The 24,397-nt window shown below is 39.5% G+C and overlaps 1 pseudogene across 1 annotated transcript; it reads left to right on the forward strand.

Moving 5' to 3' along the window:
* The first annotated feature begins 3,065 nt into the window (after window positions 1-3,065).
* Window positions 3,066-19,885, forward strand: LOC311078929 (butyrophilin subfamily 1 member A1-like; annotated as a pseudogene). Its single transcript, XR_014609575.1, has 7 exons — window positions 3,066-3,236; window positions 5,688-6,018; window positions 9,034-9,327; window positions 9,679-9,780; window positions 9,859-9,879; window positions 18,205-18,246; window positions 18,333-19,885. The product of XR_014609575.1 is annotated as a butyrophilin subfamily 1 member A1-like (transcript).
* The last annotated feature ends 4,512 nt before the right edge of the window (window positions 19,886-24,397 follow it).

The following is a 24,397-nucleotide window of genomic DNA, read 5'->3' on the forward strand; positions in this document are numbered from 1 at the left end:
CATCATGCTAAAATAATCTGTCATATACTGTGGCTCATATTAATGGGGTCGCTTGCAAGTCTCAGCAGCACGAATTACGTGATCAGCAACATATTTCTGCTTCACATATTGTGCATAGTTAACAGTGAGTGGTGGTTTCAGACATTAGTTTATTAATGTGCATTTGTCAGTGCCGCACTCATACTGACTCTTATTCTGCCTGACAGAAAGAAAAGCTTGTAATGAAGGCGGAGCGGTTTGACCAATCAGATGAAAGGGCCGTTTCAGCGCCGCCCACGTGTGCAAATGAAATATCAAACCCATAAACCGATTTGTAAACCACAAACTAAAAATTATTTTTTGTTTTGTAAACTAAACTAAAAAACGAATAAACGAGCTGGTTTTCATTTCTTGTTATTCCATTACAAACAGGAAATGAAATCATCAAAAAGTACACGGACCGTATAGGCCAACATCAGGTTCAGACGTCTGCAAACGTCATCAAAGAAAGTCAACGACGGGGTCGCGCAGATTATGATACAGCATAAATATATATAGGACTACATTCATATTTTTATTTTTATTATTATATTATATATTTACAATTATATTGCACTATTTTACAACTACCTAAAATAAAATCACTTTACTTCACAAACTAGCTAAGCTGGCTGCATTCACTGAGGTAAATTATAATCATCAAAAATAGTATATGTAATATTCACAACAATAACCGTTAAAAAATACTGTCATTTGTATAACAATGGCGAAATGTATGAATACTTACACACATAACGTTACGTAAACTCCTCCATCGTTAGTTATGACCGTTCTGACTGGTGATGACGTGGTGCGCGAAATGACAGATGGGTGATCATCGCTCTCCACTTCCTGTGAAGTGATGTATCGATGTTCCCTTATTCCCTATGCCGTGCGCAGTGCCCTTCGAACTGAACATGTTCGCTCCCTTCGGATTAGAATCTCACTTAAGATGGCGGAAAACCCTGTGAAGTCCACTTCGCAGTCCACTTATGGTCAAATGGAACGCACCTCATGTCTGTCATGTGATTCCCTGTTTGTCATGTGATCCTGCCATGTGTCTTGTCATTGGTTAATTGTCTGATCATTGTTCACAGGTGTCCCTTGTCTTGTCATTAGTCTGTGTATTTAAGCCCTCATGTTTGCCATGTGTCTTTGTCAAGTATTGTTTCCTGTAACCACTGTTGTGAGTCCTGTTCCTGTTCCTGTTCATGTCCATGTCTTGTTTTGAGTTTTCATGCCACGCCATGTTTTTGTTTCATGTTTGGTTTTGTTTATAATAAACTGCACTTGGTTCTCATTTACACTTGCCTCCAGTGGATCCTTTACAGAATACTTGACCTCCAGCAATGAACCCAGCGGTTGCCCTCCTAAACCTACGCCAGGAGAATCTTCCCCTGGAAACGTATGTGGAGAAATTTTGTGGACTGTTTTGCCAGGTAAAATTTAATGATGTGGCTCTTGAAGACATTTTTCGTTTTGGGTTGAACGATCCGGTGCGGTCCCAGTTGCCAGGGGGAAAATTTCATTTTTCCCTGGCCCAGTATATTGACTATGCCCTTTTGTTAAGCGGCTCAACTCTTACTGTGGGTTTAACGGGTGAGGAACACCGCAAACCCCCAGTATCCTCTCAGCCTGAGTCTCTTCACGTCATGCCTGCCAAGCCTGAGTCTCTTACATTTACATTTATTCATTTAGCAGACACTTTTATCCAAAGCGACTTACAAATGAGAACAATAGAAGCAGTTAGGACAACAATATGCAAGTGCTATGACCCTTCTCAGTTTAATCTAATGCAGTTTTTTTTTTTTTTTATAGAGCAGAATAGAATAGAGTAGTAGAGAAAGTGTTAGTATTACTGGATCAAGTGCTGTCGAAAAAAATAAGCGTCTTCAGCCGTTTCTTGAAAGTGGCTATGGACTCAGCAGCTCTGGTTGAGTTAGGCAGATCATTCCACCAGCAGGGAACAGTCATGGGAAAGGTCAGAGAAAGAGATTTTGTGCCTCTTTGAGATGGCACCGCAAGACGTCGTTCGCATGCAGAGCGCAAGTTCCTGGATGGCACGTAAGTCTGAAGTAAAGAGTTAAAGTAAAAGGGAGCAGAACCAGTGGTTGTTCTGTAGGCAAACGTCAGTGACTTGAATTTGATGCGAGCGGCAACTGGCAACCAGTGCAATTTTGTGAGGAGAGGAGTGACGTGTGCTCTCTTCGGCTCGTTAAAGACCACTCTAGCTGCGGCATCTGGATCAGTTGCAGAGGTTTGACCGTGCAAGCTGGAAGACCGGCCAGGAGAGCGTTACAATAGTCCAGTCTGGATAAAACTAGCGCTTGGACAAGGAGTTGAGTAGCATGTTCTGATAGGAAGGGCCGGATCCTCCTAATGTTGTACAAGGCAAATCTACATGACCAGGCAGTTCTAGCAATGTGGTCTGTGAAGTTCAATTGATCATCAATTACCACACCAAGGTTCCTGGCTGACCTAGATGGAGTTATGGATGACGAGCCTAGCTGAATGGTGAAGTTGTGATGAAGTATTGGGTTGGCCGGGACCACGAGTAGCTCTGTCTTCGCAAGGTTTAGTTGAAGGTGGTGGTCCTTCATCCAGCCAGAAATGTCTGTCAGGCAGGCTAAGATACAATCGGCTACCGTCGGATCGTCAGGCTGGAATGAGAGGTAGAGTTGTGTGTCATCACAGGTAGAGTCGTCTCTTCACGTCATGTCTGCCAAGCCTGATCCTCTTCACGTCATGCCAGCCAAGCCTGAGCCACTTCACATCATGCTTGCCAAGCCTGAGCCACTTCACGTCATGCCTGCCAAGCCTGAGCCACTTCACATCATGCTTGCCAAGCCTGAATCTCTTCACGCCATGCAAGCCAAGCCTGAGCCACTTCACGTCATGCCTGCCAAGCCTGAGCCACTTCACATCATGCTTGCCAAGCCTGATCCTCTTCACGTCAGTGGATCCCTTGATAGAACCATGGAGGCCACCCTGACCACCTGGTCCACCTTGGCCACCTGCACAGCCTGCTCCGCCCTGGCCGCCATGCCATGACCCAGGCCCGTCCACACCATGCCATGACCCATGTCCTGTCCCCCTGCACAGGCCTGGCCCACCATCCCTCCCCCAAGACCATCACCGCTCCACCACCCTCCTTGAACATTTTTTCTTTTGTTTGGGTGTCAGGAGCCATCCTTAGAGGGGGATCTGTCACGTTTTGGGTTTGTTCATGTCATGTTTCCATGTCTGTCATGTGATTCCCTGTTTGTCATGTGATCCTGCCATGTGTCTTGTCATTGGTTAATTGTCTGATCATTGTTCACAGGTGTCCCTTGTCTTGTCATTAGTCTGTGTATTTAAGCCCTCATGTTTGCCATGTGTCTTTGTCAAGTATTGTTTCCTGTAACCACTGTTGTGAGTCCTTTTCATGTTCATGTCTTGATTTTTGAGTTTTCATGCCACGCCATGTTTTTGTTTCATGTTTTGTTTTGTTTATAATAAACTGCACTTGGGTTCTTATTTACACTTGCCTTCAGTGGATCCTTTACACTGTGTTTATGTCAGATATTTAAATTTAATAAATTAATTTAATCAAACAATATCTGTTGCCAATGTGGCACAGAAGCTGTAATGTTATGTTTAGTTACACTTACAGGGCCCTATCTTGCACCCGCGCACAGCGGACTTTTCCCTCCACAGGCACACGTCGGTAAATTAGGGTATGAACTTGCACTCCCGGGGGCGGTTCAGCGAAAAGAGGAGGCGTGTTCCGGCGCAAACGTTCCCTGGTGCTATTTTGCAGTTTCAGAAAACAATTCCGCCACAGACCAGGAGAAACCTCGTCTAAAGTCAGTGGCGCGTTTTCAGTGGCGCGTTCAGATGCTATTTTAAGGGCGCATGCTTGGCCATAATGTAGCGTGTGCACAACGCACACACACTTTGCTTCTCTTACAGTATCTACACACAGACGCAGAGGTTCCCATTTTTGCAAACCATACATAATTACAAGGAAAAATATTAACACACGAGGGAAATCATTGTTGTGTCCATGAAGATGTGAAAAAATAGGCATAAATCTAGTTTACACATTTACCCAAATTATCATACGCCTGTTTAACCGAAGCTAATCTGGGTGTGTTTCTCCATCCCCATATAATGTCACTTCTCTGTGTTTTACGGCCCTGACGAGAGCGTCGGTCTCCTCGGCTGTGAACCGCTCCTGGCGTGCGTCTGGCAAATCCGCCGTTATAATAGCAACCCGCCATGGAACAAGCACGCCTACTCCTAAAGGGAATGTGAGATGACGCTGTCATTGGTTTATTTCATGTTACACCCAAACCACACCTATGAGTAATGAAGCGACTTCAGACCAACACATTTTAGATTTGCGTCGGGCGCAAGAGTCATTTATCCCGCCGGTAAAATAGCAACAGCGCCCGGGATCCGCACACAAAGTTACTTGCGTTTCACGTTTGATACTTGCGTTTCAGATCGTTAAAATAGGGCCCTCAGACTGAATAATTCTGCTCAAGGGTGGCATAAATGTATTTACACAACAATTGCATAATGTTATGAGATCAACATAATTTTAAATTGGCTACATGAAGTAGGCCTTTATAAATTGTAAAATTAAACAATATGATCTTCTTACAGGGTAGGGGTGCAATATTATTATTATTGTTGATTTTTGTACTTGATATTGAAAAAAAACAAACAAGTCTTCACATTGCTTATCTTAGTAGCATGAAAAACAAAACCGTTATTTTTATTGGGAATAAATTATAGTTACTGAAAGTGAGAAAAGAACGTTCACATAATTGTGATATAATTGTGTTATAATAAATAATGCTGTCTACACTGCATAAAGATGTTTTTATTGACATCGTATCTGAACTTAGTTGTTCATGATGAGAGAATTTGTGGGACTGCAGAACTCTGTCGGAACGCTTGCTGAACAAAACTCCAGTGTTGCAGATTTCTTCCTCAGCGATGACTAATGTAAACTCCTCTATTTGCCCGTGGATTAATGTGGAAACTTTAATGGTTATGATGCTCAACGCTGTAAAAACTGCTTAAAAAAGCTTTGATGCAACATGAGTAGATATAAATATAATTCCACAATTGACACTTTTTATTCATGTTCACTTTTCACTTTAATCACAACAGTCAATCGTTTTAGCTTTTGCACCTGTATTTTAAATTTAAGGCATTTATGTGAGCATTGGGGGCATTTTTACCCCAAGCCCAAAAAATGTAATGAACATAACAGGTGCAGTCTTTAATCCAGTCATTCCAATGGGAATCTGCACGATTGAAGTTTCGCTTGAGTTTCACTCGTATTCAAGTTGGTCGCTTGAATCCACTACAATGAGAAACATAAAACAGCTTGGTTTTAAAGTGACTTCTGTGTGAGCTGTACTTCATACATTGTTACATTATTGACAATAGATAATGGACACTTTTTGCATCCAAATTTTAGCTGAAATATTGCTAATGCTACGAGTCACTGTAACTATTAAAATAAAATAAATACAGTATATGCATTAAAGACTAATGCATAGTATTTTTTCTGGGGGGGGGGGGGGGGGGGTATATCCTTTATATCTTTATATCTATAGTATATCTTTCTGTCTCTCTCAGAGTCGTTCACTGTTGTGGTTCCTCGTGATCAGACAGTGGCTCATGTCGGGTCCACAGTCACTCTGCCCTGCTGGATCTCTCCTCCTGAGAACGCTGAAGCTCTGGAGATCCGCTGGTACCGTCAAGACCAGTTCAACAAACCTGTTCTCTTCTATCAGCATGGGAAGATCCAGGACATCCAGGAGGAATCGTTCAGGAACAGAAGCTCACTGACTCTGTGGTCAGATAAGTCTGGTGGACTGAAGGATGGAGACGTCTCTCTACGCCTGGAGAAACTCAGGATTCAGGATGAAGGTTCATTTCACTGTTATGTCAGTGGAGAACTTGCATTTGGCAGCAGTAAAGTGGTTCTCAAAGTCACTGGTGAGTCAAAAACTACAATATACAATACATTATGTTTTTATGGATCTAGAACTCATTAAATGAATAGTTCACCTATTGTGTTGCATGAGTAGGCTTTTCTCCAGATTTCAACCACTATAACTCTGAAACCAATGGAATAACAAACCCAGTTTTTTGCAGCATAATGCTGCCATAATTTTCCAAAGAAATTGTCAACCCAGCAATCAGGGAATGTTTTCATAACTGTTCTGGCAATGTTCTCTCAAAATAATGAACAAATATTCTTCTAGTAACATTAATAGAATATTTGTTAAACTTTATCTGGTCTAATAATGCTAATGTAAGGTTAGCACAAAAACGTTATTTATACATTGTTGAAGGTTTTATAAATGTCCTGATCATGTTGGGAGAAAATATTCTTAGAGCAAAGTTTTTGAAAAACATTTAGAATGACAACTAACTTCAAATGAATAAGGCTGTGATTGGTGTTTTAAAGCTGATTTGTAGCAAACCAAGAATACAGACTACTTAGCTGTTATCAGTACTGTTTTTTAATGTTATTTAGTGTTAAATTATTGTAGTTGGTCAGGCGGCTTTGGTTTTATTGTAAATTTGTTGTGTTTTCTATTTAGGCTACTTATTTAAATATATTTAAGGATACTTTGAATTTTTTATTTTATTTTTTTCAATAAAAAAGCCATTATTTAATGTCATTCATCATCGTTTTGAGGCTCTTAAATCTTTTTTTTTTTTTTTTGTATCGGTTCAGGCACAGTTTAGGCACCAGTACCGCTTTAAAAGAATCAATTTGGCACCGGTATCGAAAAAACCCAAACTATACCCAACCCTACAAAACACACCAGCAACTGGTCTGATTCCGCCAATGAGAAGACCTCTGAACATAAATATTGAGAGCTCTGACAGGGCAGGGCAGATGGAGTCTCTCCTCTTCCGCCTTCATGTGAGGTGGAGGATCAAAAGCCTGCAGAACCATGGGCCGTGCCATGTTAGAAGGCACCTTAGGCACATAACCAGGCCTGGGATGCAAGATAGCCTTAACCCTTCCAGGAGCAAACTCCAGGCACTCAGGAGATATAGAAAGGGCCTGAAGATCTCCTATTCCTTTAAGAGAAGTGATTGCTAAGAGAAAATCTACCTTGAGTGAAAGATTCTTGGCCTCTAAAGGTTCAAAGGGGGCCTCGACCAGCCCTTCGAGAACCACTGCCAGGTCCCATGTGGGAACTCTGATCTGAGCCGCAGGCCTCATCCGCCAAGCCCCACAGAGGAATCGTACGACCAGCTGATGTCTTCCCAAAGGCCCATCACCCAGAGGAGTGTGGCAAGCTGCAATGGCAGCAACGTACACCTTGAGTGTGGACGGGGTAAGACCAGAAGAGAAGCGATCTTGGAGGAACTCCAGCACTAAAGCCACTGGGCGGTTAACTGGGTCCACCTCACGCTCTCTACACCCAATGGTGAAACACATTCCATTTTAGGCCGTACAATTTCCTTGTGGCGGGAGCTCTAGAGCTGAGTATGGTCTCAACTACTCCTGCTGACAGGCCAGATTCTAGGTACTGTGCCCACTCAGGGGCCAGACCCACAGTTTCCACAGCTCTGGCCGAGGGTTGAATATTGAGCCCGGCCACAACGGGACTACTAGAAGTAGACTGACCCCTTCACGACCCCACACTTTTCTTTGTGTTGAGCCTTAACCCCACCTCTGAATGTGGGCAAGGACGACATCTCGATGCCGAACTGCCAGCTCCTGCGACTGGGCCAGAATAACCACCCCGCTGGATTTCAGTGGGCAGAAATCGAACCGCTGCCTGTAACCCTTTTCTATTGTACACGGGACCAAGGAGAAATATTCGGCAGGTTTTGCCATGCTTTGAATTATTCTACTAAGGGAACCAGCCTCACAAGGGAACCAGCCTCTCTCATTTGAGATTCGTTCTCGATCCCCTGAAGCGGCTCTCCAGCAGGGTTTGGTCGGTTTTGGACAGCGGGATGCAAACATTGATTTCCTGTGGGCTTCGTGAAAGGAGGCGACCTCAAACGCTCCGCCGCGGAGGGGACAGCCCGAAGAGGCCCTATGGCAGCTAGGACCTCTTTCCCCAAGCCTTCTTAGCCTGCAGGACGGTCCTCAGATCAACCTTCTTCTGAGAAGGCTTCGGCTTCTTCGGTTTCGGGCGGCGAGGAAGATATTGCTCAAAGGCTGCAGACTGTTTTTTCGCCTCCTAAAACCTGTTGACGACCGCATTGATATTGTCGCCGAACAGGCCAGAAGGCGAAATCAAGGAGGAAAGCCCTGTCTTTCCCAAGTGGACAGACGAGATGAATGAGGTTTGTCCCATGATTTACACAAAGAATGGCAAACCCCGGCGGTGAGGTTGTTCCCTCTGCTGCAGGAAGCGCTCGTACAACTTGCTTCTCGCTTGCGTTTCCTGCCTTTCACCTGGCCAGTTGATGTTTAATCTGTCCACAACACGAGAAACCAGCTCCTCATATGCGGGGACATGAAGTGGCGAGTCATCTTCAAAATCCCTGCCTTCGATAATGAGCACATCCACTTCTTCAGAAGCTCAAGCATCGGGTTCTCCACTGCTTGGGAGTGCAGCACACTCAGGCAGATCTCGAGGGAGCCTGTGCAGATTGTGAAAGGTTGCCGATCTGAGTGCTGCCCTCACGTTTGACCATATTCAGTGACGATGGTCAGGCTTACTCTGTTGTGTATCGGCGTCCCTTTGTAGCTTCTGTATTTGCTGTCAGACATTACGCCATGACTCAAAACCAATCAGGATTGGCTTAGTTCCCCAAAGTGTTGTTCCGACGTAGTGCGATTTCCCTCGAAAGGGAACTGGATATTTTAAAGCATAACCAAAACAGAATGTTTGGAAAACGTTCTTAGAACAAACATTTGTTTGCTGGGAAGCAGCCTTCATTAATCCACTAGAGAGGCATTTACCCCAAAAAATTAAAAATATACTTGCACAGTTTGGGAGAACGTCTGAACGTCTGTCTCTTCTCTTCCAGCTTTAGGATCCGCTCCTGTCCTGTTTCCACAGCCTCTGGATGATGGACGTGTGAACATCAGCTGTAAGTCCAGCGGCTGGTATCCAGAGCCGGACGTCACCTGGATGTCAGATGAGCGAACGGCTCTCCGTCCTGGAGGAGTGTCTCGCAGTCGTGGAGCAGATGAGATGTTCTCTGTCCACAGCTGGACGGCCGTCTCTCACTCGGACGCTCAACTGGTCTCATGTTCAATATCTCTCAAGACTGGAGAGTTAAGAGAAGGAAGATTGAACATACAGGCCGTCATGTCTTCAGGTCAGAGAACATTTTCACTTATACTTGATGTTTAAGTTGCAGGACATTGCAGGATATTTGTACTTATCTCCTACAACGTGATTAAGTTTGCTTGAACTTCACATAATTTCCATGTGATCATTTCCAACACCTTAAATGTTTTCCCCTGCTAACTTGTGATTTTAAATTTAATTAAGCCTGCTCATAAATGTTTAAAGTCAGTTACATAAAAACGTGGATTGGCCTAATTTGAACCGGAAAGTAAGACTGATTACCCCCAACTAACTGTTAGTTGGTCATACTAGTTCTTAAGACACAGTCTTAACATAATGGCTATGTTTATGCAACTGGCCTCTGGTTTCTCTTTCTCAGATTCATCAGATCCATGGAAGGCTCCTTTCTTCATTGTTCTCATTTGTGCTGTTCTGGGTTTGGTTGGGTTGATCCTGTACATATACAGAAAGAAACTAACAGGTAAATGACAGAATTCATCTTCAGGAGGTTTTTATGTATTCAGTTTGTCATTTGTTTATATTTTTATTTGTTTTACAGGGAAGAAACAAGAAGTTCAAAGTAAGTAACATGAACTGACTTCATCAACATCTACATACAATCATAAAGTGAATTACCCCTTTCAGGCACAGAGTTACCAGGGGAAAATGCCAGTTTCAAGCAAAAAAAAAAAAAAAAAAAACTTAATATTTTATGAATATCTGTTGCTTCTGAAATTGTTACCAGTTAAACTGAGTTGACTTTTAAATACATTTCTGTATGTTTGACTGAAGGGAACATACAGCATGAGAAGCTATAAAGACAATTATACCACTATAAAATTAATCTTATAAGTGAAACATTGTTTTATCTACATGCATGTTGTAGCAGAAGAAAACATGAATATAACAGGTTTGGAGACTCTGAGTGGAATATTGTAGAAAAGTTGTTTTGAATATTGAAAATAGAAAGAACAGAACAACAAAATAATCATAAGTTAAAAATAAACAAGAATCTGCATTTGAGGTCCAAATATCTGAAAACAGCACTGAAAATATTACTTTTGTATTGGTCTAACCCAGAGGTGGGTATAACGAAGTACATTTTCTTCGTTACATTTACTTGAGTATTTTTTTGGAAAAAAAGGACTTTTAAGAGTAGATTTGAATGTGGGTACTTTTACTTTAACTCGAGTACATTTCTAATGAAAAAACTGTACTTTTACTTCATTACGTTGGGCGACGTTCCTCTCGTTACTTTATTTTAATGCAACATATGTTGTTAAATGCGTAGTTTATACAGTGGCGGCTGGTGAAAAATATCTTGGGTGGGGCTGTGTCATATTCAGCCGGTGTCAATAGTCTGGTAACCGTGGGAGTCTTTAGCGTAGTGGCTCCGAGGTTGTGGAATGCTCTTCCTCAAGACATCCGTCAAACATCCACCCTTCTCTCCTTCAAAAACACATGTTTCATCTGAATATTACTCTTCAGCTCACAGTCTGTAAATTCTACATTGTAATTGATATGCTATTTGTTTGAATCCCTCTTTGTTTGTATCTTTAACCTAACTTTGTAAGTGACCTCTGAATATTAGGCCTACTTTCTGCCCTTGGTGTGTGTTTTGATGTTGATGGTTATTTTGTTCTATTCCTCAACCCAGTCCCAGTGGTTCTCAAACGTTTTAGAGTTGTTCCCCATGAGGCTTTAATATCCTTCTGCGTACCCCCACTCTTCAGTCACACCTTTCTCAGTAAGGGACAATATTTGCCCCCTTAAATCATTTTTCCAGTGCATTTTTACCTTTACAAATACCTTTATAAAATAAATAATGCTTTAAATAATAAATGTTCATAATAAATGTTCAATAGAGAAATATGCAATGATGGTAAAAACGGAGTGATGCTTTTAAATATTAAATTAAAACCGCCAGTAGATGGAGAGTCATCGAGTCATTCATTCACTCAGTAATGAAGCAAGTGGCTGTATTTATGAATTAATCATTGAATCATTGACTCTAAAGATTCGTTCACAAACACTGCTGTGCTGCAGTTCTGCTGTGGCTTTCGTTGGAGCTATTAGTTTGTTGTAAAAAAAATATTGACAACTGTGTTGAAAATGAACATCACTTAATATTAATATTTCGTTTGTTGAACTGTTGTATAAAATCAATGTCACATTCGCAATCGTGTGGATCTTCATATAATGTGATCATCATTAAACACAGGAACTCACACAGGGTATGTGTTTGTATCGAAGAGAGTTTGAATCTTATATTGATCTCCATGCACAGCCTGTGTCTATATTTGTTCTTCATGCTAGTAAGTGCTAAATCCCTACTTTTACAAAGGTAATGTACATTGTTGAGAACGGCAGTATAGCGTGATCTGCCGAGGCAGCAGTCTGTACCAGACCTGTCATATAGCCTACGCTGCTTAAACACAGACAGTTTTGACCGCAAAAGATGAGGTAATTTGATCGGATGTCATATATTTACAGCATTTTACCTGATAGAAATGCATGCTCAGTTTAAATCTTATTTTAAGGTGGGGTAGTATTAAAGGAACGGCAAAATTCAGCATGTTGTTCCCGCACCCCCTTCTGTCAGCTCACGTGCCCCAGTTTGAGAACCAAAGTGACCTTGGGTGTTGGAAAGGTGCTATATAAATAAAAATAAGTATAATAATTATTATTATTAACCACCCAAACACAATTTAACACAAACTGCATGATACCAGTGCTCTGTGAAAAAGTCAGTAATTATTTAATGCCATATTGCAATGCTGAGGCGTCCTTACACAAAAACAAACAAACTGCACAAACTTCCCATTTGCATTTGAAATTGAACTCACTTCCTTCACTCCGGTAACTGTCCATGCCGGATCTGTCCAGTTGTTTTAAAATGTAAAGCAAAACAAGGCATTAGCATTAGCATTAGCCAGGCCGCTGTCTGATGGAGATAGGCGCGCATGAGTGTGCGCGCAGCTTGGGGCGCTAACAGAATCACCCACAGCTGACTAGATTTGAGCTCGCTGATTGGCTACAGTTTATGTCAAACATTTATCTTAAATCAGCAATTGGCTAAGCTGCTCCACAGACCCGCCTCTCTGGGGCGATTGACTCCAGCGCTGATGAGACGTGCACGCAGCTGGAGGAGACGTGTTGAAAAAGCAGACATTTTTCATTTCTATCATATTTTTCACATATACTGGGTGCATTTAATACTTCAAACACACAAATACTTACAATTTGTATGTGGGTGGTTGACATGACATGGCCTTTTTTTGCTCCAATGTGTCAATGTCAAGTAAATTATAGAAAAATATATCAAAAACTGTGGTGATATTGTTCAGAAAGTGCTGTTTTATATGAACATACAGAGCATTCATGGGTTTAATCTTCCATTTTTTCACAATTTTCAGCCAAACCAGAGTAAACTCATATGGCGTGACTGTCCCAAGCACATTTCACAAATTTTGATTTTGAATAAAAACAAGAAAATGAATTAATTTTCTGTTTATTCAATCATATATTGATATCCCAGATGTCTACTTGTGAGTCTGCTTGACTAAAAGTTCAGGCATAATATTTTGAAGCCACCCTTAACTAAAACATTTTGTCCCAAAAATGGATATCAACGGGCAATTGTTTGGAGACCTTTGAGGTGTGGGGGTCCTCCTTCTTTCAGGAGGAAGAGCAACACCTCAGGAGGACACTGAAAGTTACAATGCGAGTTTTCTCCCTTCATGTTTTCAAACAAATCAAGTATATCCGGCACTCCTGCTTCAGTTCCCTTTTGCGCTGTCTTTTGGTGTGACACATTTTACACAAAAATGCCCAAATGAACTTTTCAGTCAATATTACCTTTAAAACTATATTGTCATATTGTAGTTAGCATGGTTTTAGCATGTTAGCATAAAAGCACATTGCTTAATGACATGCTAAGCATAGATATCATATATAAAGGCTAGATGTCTCGTGCGCGCTGCTGGCCAATGGAGGTCGACGTCCGCACGTGGCGGCCATCTTGCCACAGTGTGCTCGCTCACTCGTTTAATGGTGCATGTACTTTTAAATAACCATAACTTGCTCAATTTTCTACCGATTTTCAAACGGTTTGGTTTGTTATAAACGTCAGAGATGTAGTTATGACACTGCATACATACACTGCATACATATGAATAATTATAACATACATGTTCAAGCATTCGGAATTATAGCCACGTTAATAACGTTTGAAAGAAACCAAACTGTTTGTAAAAACCGTCAAGATTTCAGCGAGATAAGAGGATTTGTGTGCATGCTGATCACTCACCTTAATTCACAGCTTCCCTGTGGCAAGATGGCCGAACGGTGATGCCGGAAGTGACTGCGCCATAAGACATCTAGTGGTTATATATGATATCTATGATGCTAAGTGCATGAAACCTCATATGATGTGACACACAATCATAAGGTGTGACAGGGTTTTCTTGTCACACTATATGATATGAACTGCATTTAAATACATAAACAAATATTGCATCACAATAAGTGTAATTGTGATTGTCAAAACATTTGGTAACTAAATAGAATTTTATGAAGTTTAGTGACAACATGTTACAATGTTTACATTGTACAATGACTGGTAGGATACAGTTTTTATTATTGCTTGACCAAAATTTCAAGATTTCAATTCCATTCTTGTGATTTGATTCCGATTTTGATTCAATATTGACTAATTTGGATACATGTTTATTTCAAATTTTATTTAAAAAAATAATCTCACCTAATGCTGTAAACATAGAGGGCCCAATCTGCTGGTATTATTAAAGGTTAAAAATAACAAATTAATTTAAACATAATGGAGTTTTTGTTATAATAACAATTATTTAATGACATAAGTAAAAATATGTAATATAGTGCTCAGCAAAATCTCCTCTCTAGATATTTTTTCTATTCAGTTAACATGCTATGGTCATTAAATGGATTTCCTGAGGTAAAGGTAACGTTATGTGACATAATTGTTCTCCTGCTGTTATATTGACCTCTTTCCGTGGTTGAAAAACACTAATTGGTCGATATTATCAGAGCCCGTCTACGGAGAGCCTTGGCATTTCCTATTAGCCCCATTGTATCGATCTTGGCTGCAGTTCCATTAGAATTCCACTGGAGGTGATCGCGGGCGAGTGCAGACTGAATGGGAGTCTATGGGGCTAGACGGCTAAATGTGTCTCTTTCACCCGATTGCCGTTGAGAAATCTCAGATTTTATTGTAGGTTTTGCAAGTTCAACATGGGTTATAGGTCGAAAGTTGAATGAACGAGTACTTATGTCCTTTCGATTTCTTACAGGTTGAGTTGTTGTTGCCCATAACACGCTAGCATTCTGCTAATGACGTCAGCATTCTGACGTCATTGACATTTTAAAAGACTTTTTAAACCAAATAAGTGACTCTAAAAAATCTAACACCCAGCAATGTGTAATTTCTTTGCATCTCCTTTCGAATACAACATTCAAATTACTAGACAAAAAATTATATCCTGAGAAAAGTGGATTTTGAGGGGTATTTCGCCATAGACCTCCATTCATTCTGCACTCGCCTGCGAGCGCCCCCGCATGGACAGAGGCGTGTTACTGCAGCCAGTCCAGAAACCGGAAGTAACCAGAGAGTGCCAATTCTCTTCCTATTAGACATTCTCTGATATTATGTATACTTGCGGTAAGTTGTACTGCGTCTTTAAATAAAAAAGTAACAGGTGATCGGTTCATGTGCACTTGAACTGAGGCGCTCAGCGATCTGTCACGTCACATTTACAAGCGCCAAACGTATTTTTGTCTGAATTTCGTAATAAAATTGACGGAATCTAAGAGCTGAGAATTAGTTTAATATTAAAAGTACCTCTTTGCTCCGCAATTTTTCTGTGCGTGAGAAAATGGATGTGTGGCGTGAGAGCGTGTGAAAAGTGTCAATTGCGTGAGTCTCACGCTCAATGCGTGAGAGTTGGCAGCCCTGTTATACATTAAATAAGCCATTGTCCACAGTTTTATGAACAGCCGCCATCTCGCGGTAGTGTGTGTGTTGTTGCGCAGTGGCGCGCGAACTCGACTTGACAACGAATGCCTTTGCCTGCCGTAGACACAGTTAACCAGTTTAAACATGCTTGCAGAAATATACATGTAGCGGGTCAAGTGGTTGAGTTGGGAAGTGTATCTTTAAGGCCGGCTGATTATTTGGATCAGGTGGCGTAAGCGACGCATCCCTTTAAAGGTGTTGAGAGGAACAGAAAAATGGTGCGGCTTGAGGGAAGAGTGAGTCTCTTGGTGTATCGGCTGTGCGAGGGGGAGAACGTGGGTCTTTTTGGGAGGTTATGTCTATTCGTTGTTAATATTGAACCGCTTATCACGGCTCTTTGTTTGTTTGTTTGTAGCTCGGTTGGGTGTCTGCGCTTATGGTGTCCAGTAAATGGTACCAGCGCCTGCGGTTACGGTGTCCAGTAAATGGTACCGGCAGTGACGAGCCTTCAGAAACTTGCTTTCATAATAGCGAGTAGTGATCTTGCATAGGTCTTGCAGCAACGTAAGTAACGCAAGTCCTTTTGGAAGTCCATGCCTATTTGTTTTTAAATTCATTGAACTGCTTAACACGGTTCATTGTTTGTTTGTCGGTAGCTCGGTCTGGTGTCTGCGCTTATGGTGTCCAGTCAATGGTACCAGCGTCTGCGTTTATGGTGTCCAGTCAATGGTACCAGCAGTGACGAGCTTACAGAAACTTGCTTTTATAATAGGGAGTAGTGATCCTATAAGAGTTGCAGCAATGTAAGTTCACTGACTCTTGTTTCTTTTAGATATAATGTATAAGGTTTAGCGCTGATTATTCTCTTGTTAATTTCACCTATGAATAGAAACAACACTGATGAGAGTGCGCACAGTTATTAGTCATCCACACCACTTAATTGTATTGCTACGGGGCATACGGCGTTGATTCAAAGAAAAACGTAAGTTTGATCCTTTTCCTGTTTTAATCTTCCAATTAGAGATTGGTTATTGTTTTAAATTGTCATAGCATCATAAACCACTTATGCTTGTGATTTACAGGAGGATTGCCTACGTCGGTCACTAGCCACTGTTTTTCCTGAGCTTAATCTGTCTGTGTCTGTGTCTGTGTCGGCTACTCTCTGGATGACCCGGACCTAGTTGGGCTTAGGATTGAGCCCTGCTTGTGGTAGCCTGTTCATTTAAATGTTGTGTTTGCTTTATTTCCTTGTTTATTTTCTGTTTGGCAGTCACACTCCCCACATTCGGCCGATGGGCATCGAGCAATATCTCCTTTAGGAACAGCGTCTATTTTGTGATGAAATGTTCACTAGTGAAGTGTGAAATGCTGTGTTAGTGTATGTTTGCACGGCCGAATTGGTTTGAAGTGTTTTTGCAGTGTTTTGTGAACAGTACCTATTTATTCGACTTTATGCACTGTAGTTTTGATATTGTTAGACTTTATACCCTGTAACTCATTTACTATGAGGCTTTTATTCACTGTGACCTATTTATTGTAAAATTGTTTACCGTTACCTGGGGGGACTATTTGTCTGCCCTGATTGCCAATTCTTATATTTGTGAGTGTTTAATAAATTTATAATTGAGTACATCAGTCCCATTTCTGTTCCTTCATTGGACGCAACCTGCCTAATTATCTAAAAGGGGAGCGTGGGTTTTTGGGGTCTCTATTCTAAATATCCAAATTGTGCGTTGGAGCGCCCCCTAGGGGTTACATACATTTGATTATATTTTGGAGAACAGACAGAAGAAGATCCGTCGATGTACTTTTGTTTGTTTTTGTGTGTTCAGATGTTCAGTAGCGGTCATGAGCGCGAACACATGTGAAGAGTTTTAACTCTCTTCTCTGTGTCAATCACATGCCTTTGAATGCAACTCTCTGCAGATTCACTTTATTTCCACATTGTCTAATAATCCAAATGTAGTTGCATAAGTTACTATTATACAAATCAAAGGACAGGCAATGATTTTCGGGCTATATACAGATGGCATAAATAATGCTTGTCTCTTCTGTTTTTGTTGCAAAGATAGCCTATCTACTTATGATAATAATAGTCATTTAAATAAATAAAAAATCTAAATAATATCATTTTATATATATGACGACTTCAGATGCAAAAGCCTCTAAGCACCATCTGAAATTTTCTTCTAAAAGAGCATTTTTATCAAGCTTGTATGTCTGTTCAATTATTTCACTTAATTGGCAATGAAAAGTACCTATTAATTGTCATTAAAGTGAAATTACTGAACTTAAATATACGAGCTTGATAAAAATGCTTGTTTTAGAAGAAAATTTCAGATATATATACACATACATACATATATAGGCCTATATGATCCGAAGTAACTCGCTACTTGAGTATTTTCATTGGATAGTTTTTTACTCTTACTCAAGTAACTATGAAGATTATTACTTTTACTTTTACTGAGTAAATATTTTTATAGTACTTTTACTTGAGTACTCTACCCACCTCTGGTCTAACTTAATATCATGCTTCTTAAATAATGTTTTTAGTATATAAAGAGCATTTTGCGCTTCATTGGAAGCCAATTTTACTTGATAGTATTTCTTTGTATAAAAGATTAAAAAATTTGAATGGGATTTTTTGAATCCCAAATTTTTGTATCCCACATTTTATAAGTCTCAGATTTTTGGACAGTATATATTTTACAAACTATTGCAGACATTATAAATGCAATTTCTTATAAATGTCTATGACTAGAACATAATCTGAACAATCAAATATACTTCAATATTCGAAATAAACAATACATGAAAGTTGAATGTTATTTGAAACTATATATCAAACAGCTAAATGTTATCAAGTACAGCTGCAGTTTTCTTCCTGTAAAACCTCATTGTTTTTCATTTTAGTTGTGAGAGAAGAAACTATAGAAGAACTGAGAAAACATGCAGGTATGACATCATCTCAGTTATATATGCATATGTGTAAATATTATACACACAAAGATTATTAGTTCCTGTGTTTTTCTCTTCCTCAGTTCAGATCACTATTGACCCTGAGCATTTACATCCAGATCTGACGGTTTCTAAGGACTGTAAAATAGTGAGAGACGCTCAAGGATATAATCACACTGGAGAGGGATTTCCATATGAGTTATGTGCATCTGGAGCTCAAACATTCACATCTGGCCGTCACTATTGGGAGGTTGATTTGGCAGTTTCACGTAGCCCTCCTAAAATCTACTGGTTAATTGGTGTGGCGAAACGGAAATTTTCGCTTAAATAACAGCTCTGCTTTAACTCCATCAAGCGGTTACTGGTTCTTGTGTTCAGACGGTCCTAATGGCTTTTACATCAGCTCTGATGTTAACAGTAATCCTCTGATTACTCTCTCACTGACGCCGAGACCTGAACAACTGGGAGTTCTGTTAGATTGTGATCACGGTCAGCTGTCATTTTACAGTGTCAAAGAGAGGAAACATCTGCTGACCATGAGGATCAGATTCACTAGACCAGTCGTTCCGCTGTTTAATCCAGGAGTAGGAGATCAGAGTGCACTTATAATTCTGGATTGTCCAAAACCTGTAGAATCAGCTGTAGAGTCCAGTGAACCTTTACTGAGTAACAGCTCAGAGCTTGACTGACCAATCCAGTGTGTTTAGACAGAAGAACGAATATGAAAAAAGTAAATATCTTCTCAGATATACATACTAGAAAAGTGTATAAAATGCACAAATAGAGCATGGCACTAGCAACATCAAGGTCATGGTCATGAATACTGATAAAATGTACAGCTTGAACACAGCAGCATCAGTTCAGTCTTTAAGGTACGACAACTTTAGATGAAGCAATATTATTACAATAATCCCATAAGATCATCAGATCAAGTGCTGCACATTCTCTGCTCACAGCAACACTATTACAGCTCGAGACACTCTTGATCTGACTGATTCAGGGATCTCGTCTTGCTCTGATACTGGCTGAACTGCAGAACAGAAAACTGAACATGAACCAACAGTGTCTGACATTCATCTAGTGTCTGAAAACAGAGATGATGAAGTGAGTTATTACAGTCTTCACATATTAAAGAGTTCTTCATCCTCTGTTACTAACACATATATCCAGAAACACATGAACTTACTATAACTATACATTATACTTCCCTGCATGTAATGTCCATAACCTGGTTATTAATCTGTGTCCTACTCTAAACTTGTGTATTATGAATATTGTTGGCTCTTACGACAAACTGCTTGTTCCTCATTTGTAAGTCACTGATAAAAGCCTCTGATAATGAATAAATGTAAATCTTCAGTCTTACAGGAGGAACAAAAGTCTTCATGCCTTTAAGATCAAGGCTCACAAAACATGATGCTCAGAAATATTTGTACTTTTTTACTGTATATTGATGGAGAAACATGATGTCTAAAATGTTTGATAAAATTGTCTAAAGGTGCCTTGATCAAATACTCTTGATATTTAACAGATGATCGCTGTACTTTGGGCTCTTACTTTTCTCTTATAAAACACTGTAACTAATATTGAAATGCACATTGATTGATGTTTGTGTTCATTTAATAAAAAACACAATGATCTGAAATGTAAACTTATCTTTGATAAGTAAACGAGATATTTTATGCACAAATTAACTTTGTCTAACATAGTTTTACAGTAAATTGAGAAAATATCAATGTTTCCATGGCAACGCTGTACCACAGTAGAATTGCAGTAATGTATTTCTACATTGGGATTTTTTATAGATAGTAGCATCAACAATATGATTGCAGTTATTTATTTATTTGAAGTGTTTATTGTAGTATAGTTGTATTTATGTATAAATAACAAATTGGTTTCTTCTTTTCAGAAAATGAATACAGCAATATTTAACGGGAAGGGCAACAGTGCAGAGTTAGCTCTTCATGTGATGAGAGAGAGGAAGAGTTAGACAAATGACTGGGAATGATGGGATTAAATGATAGGGATCTACTTATTTTTGGTTTGCATGAGTTCCTAGTATATAAATCTAGAAATTAGAATACATTAGAATAAATCTAGTATATAATAGAAAAGAAAATCATAATTTTATAGAAAAAATTAAAGTGTTGTGAACAAACTAATCTAACCTCAGATAGTGGAGATGAAATAAGATTCTTACAAAGTAACACAATCAGACTGTGACATTTGTGACATTTATGTTGATACTAACAACACTGATTGTCACATTGTGTATATTGTAATATAATTAAATGAATAACAGTTTTTTTCCTATCAAGTATTTATACCTTAATATGTCACTATTTTGATATTTTGCCAATTAAAATGTACAATATTTTAATTTCAATCTCCAACTTTTATTGATAAAAAATAAAAGATTGAATAAATCCATCTATAACCCTATTAGAGGATCAGATTCAACCCTTAAACAACAGTAAAGCTCAGACCGTTCGCTTTAACAGGGTCAAACTAAATGCAAACCCAGATTTCTGTATGAAAAATATTCCCAAAGCTGTTCATGCATCAGATTCATCTTCACTGAGCAGAAGAACCGGCTGATGAAGCTTCTCTCCTCATCCTCATAACTAATCAAAAAAAAATAAAAAAAATCTGATTACGTAATGCACATTACTTGTAAAGCATTACTTTACTCGTAACATCAAAAAAGTAATCTGATTGCGTGATGCATGTTATTGTAATGCGTTACCCAACACTGCTCATTTCAGATGAGATTGAAAACCCCTGATCTCTAGGTTTTCTCAGAGGAGGGCCGTGCTAGAAATGTGTCCATCTTGAACATAATCAGAATGATCAGCTAATAATGGTAAATCTCCATACTCTGGTGCACTGGAGGAGCATCTGAGCGGTTTCCACAGTTGTACCGACAGGCTGTAGAAAGTTCTGATGGAATCACGTCCTCATGATATCAAAGACACGCGAAGGTCAACTTGTATGAAGTTCAGTTGCCTTTGCAATATTTCACATTTATATTTTTTGTATATATTTTAGTATGAGGTTCCATTTGTGCCAAAATTCTGTCGACATGCTGTCTGTCTATGCTATGTGTCGTCTTCCATGTCTATGTGTCTGTTCACTGTCTGTCTGTCTACGCTATGTGTCGTCTTCCATGTCTATGTGTCTGTTCACTGTTTATGTCCATGTCTGTCTGTCTATGGTATGTGTCGTCTTCCATGTCTATGTGTCTGTTCACTGTCTATGTCCATGTCTGTCTGTCTATGCTATGTGTCGTCTTCCATGTCTATGTGTCTGTTCACTGTCTATGTCCATGTCTGTCTGTCTATGGTATGTGTCGTCTTCCATGTCTATGTGTATGTTCACTGTTTATGTCCATGTCTGTCTGTCTATGCTATGTGTCGTCTTCCATGTCTATGTGTCTGTTCACTGTTGTGATTGCCCACATGACTCAACTTTTGTCTTTGTCCACTCAACTTACTCCTGTCATCTGTCCTTGTCGTTTGACTGTGTCGTCTTGCGTGTCAATGCTGCATGTGTCATGTGTTTCCATTCTGTCGTTGCTATGTGTCGTTGCTATGCGTCGTTTCCCTCTGTCGTTACAATGTGTCGTCTTCCATGTCTATGCTATGCGTCGTTGCTATGCGTCGTTTCTCTCTGTCGTTACTATGTGTCGTCTTCCATGTCTATGCTATGCGTCGTTGCTATGCGTCGTTTCTCTCTGTCGTTACTATGTGTCGTCTTCCATGTCTATGCTATTCGTCGTTACTATGCGTCGTTTCCCTCTGTCTTCTTCCATGTCTATGTGTCTATTAACTGTCTATGTCTATGTGATTGATTGCCCACATGACTCAACTTTTGTCTTTGTCAACTCAACTTACTCCTGTCATCTGTACGTTTTGATAGTTTGTTTTCCTATTTGAAATGAAATAAGCAGAAACGAGAAAACGGCCCCTTTATTCGTTTTTTCGAAAAAACGAAAAAAGAGATTTCGGCTTGATTTTTCGTTTTTTAGTTCACAGGCAAATAATCGATTTATTTTTTATTTTTTATTTTTTTATGGGTATTATAAAATACCCATATTATAACAAATAGCCTAAATAAAATATATTTGGAAATTGCCCTTTAAAACGAAGGCTCAGGGTCCGTGTACTTTTTCGTTCATTCATTATTCTTTTTCGGAATGAAGATGAAATTTAAAAAAGGGTGCAGTTGGTTTTTTGTTTATTAAAAGAAAAAAATCAGAAATGGCTGTATTTTGTTTTCCAGATGTATTGTTATCTCGGTAACCTGTGTTGAAATCACCTGCTATTATGACTGGACAGTTAGAAAGGTTTGAAATGGAGGAGAAAAAAGTCTGGAAAAAAGATGGGTCATCTGTGTTTGGGCCATTTAGGTTACCAATTGTAATTGGGCTATTATTAATAGAAACGTTAATGATAATAAATCGTCCTTCGGGTCTATAACAGTGGTGTTATGAACAAATGAGATTCTTTTACTTATTAAAATGCATACACCTCTTTGTTTTGTGTTGTAGTGAGCCGAGAATAAGTGGTTGTACTTCGATAATTTCATTTTGTTATGATCTGATTCTGATAGATGTGTTTCTTGTAGAAGGCAAATGTCGGCTTGTAATTTATTTAGATGATTCAAAACTTTGATCTTCTTTGTCTGAGAACCAAATCCACGAGCATTCCAGGTTAAAAAAGTAACAGTTGACATGTTTTAGTGAAAACTAAACATAAACGTATATTGATATGTGGGCCTGTTAGTACACAGTATGTGTAAGTGTGAGTGCATGAGTTTGAGCTGGTATGGCAGTGAATATGTGTGTGTGCATACGGCAATGTTGTTGGGAGATTAACATAAATACAAATACAAAAGTGACTCAGTGTATACATAAGTAAAACAATAACATCAACAGCAAAAAAACTTACATACATAGGGTGGAACATGGGGATGAGGGGCACAAGACCTAGGTGCTAAAATAAGAGCACATCTCAGATACAAAAATAAAAGAGAGAATGAAAGAGAGAGAATTTAGTTGCATTTGTGATTATGGCAGTTATTGACTGTGATTATGAAGAAGTGTTCAGAAAAGCCATGGAGTAATGTCCTTATCGCGATAGAACTGTCCATCTATATATAGTTTATCCACTGTAATGATTGCCTTTTTTCCTTCGATCATTTTCTGTTTTCGGATTGGGAAAAGTTTTTTTCGTCTTTCGAGAATGACCTTTGGGTATTGTTCGTTGATTCCATAGTTTGTGCCTTTAAGTTGCCTGCCTTGCTTTTGAACCAGTTCTTTGTGTTTGTAGTGTTCGAATTTCGCGATGATCAGTCGTGGTCGATTGTTATTGTTTTGAGATCTGATACGGTGCACAAGGTGAAAAGTGATGGTCTGTACAGTTTCAGCTGGTAATTTGAGTTGTTTTATCATAAAGTCCTTGACTGATTTTTCGGAGCGAAAAGATATTTTTTCTATATATAAAAAAAGATATTTAAACTATTTATTTTGTGTTGTTTACAGTCAGACGGGAGCCGCCATATTAGGTCATGCACCGGGTCTCGTGAGGTCTCGCATTACTCAGTTACGTTTAACATTAGTGAACCAGCTTTACAGAGCTGATGAGGAGAGACAATAAGCACAACCTCTTATCACTATTAAGGCTCATCCATGTTTATATCTGTTTATATCTCAGAAATACAATGTGAGAGAAAAGAAACATCCACATTTTGACCAGGATTGGAGTGGATATAAATCTGAGTCTCATCTGCACAGAAGTGATCATTACGCCTGAGTGTTCTTAAGAGCAATCCAGGAGGATATACTGTATATAAATGATAAAAATGAAGGGGCTTAAAACCGAACCCTGAGGGACGCCAGTCAATCTCAGACCTGAAACCACTCATAAAAACAAACTGGTAGCGGTCAGAGAGATAAGATATAAACCAGGTTAAAACAGTCTCAGAAACACCAAAGACAGTTTCAAGATGGTTGAGTAAGAGGTTGTGATTGGCAGGTTTGGATTTCATTCAGTTTTATGGCATATATTCCAAACACACGATTCCTGATAGATCAACAAATGTTGATATTTATGGAGTAGGCCTACATCATATATGTGAACTCTTTCAA

This window comes from Abramis brama (genome assembly GCF_963993115.1).
Source record: "Abramis brama genome assembly, chromosome: 3".
Lineage (NCBI taxonomy): Eukaryota > Metazoa > Chordata > Actinopteri > Cypriniformes > Leuciscidae > Abramis > Abramis brama.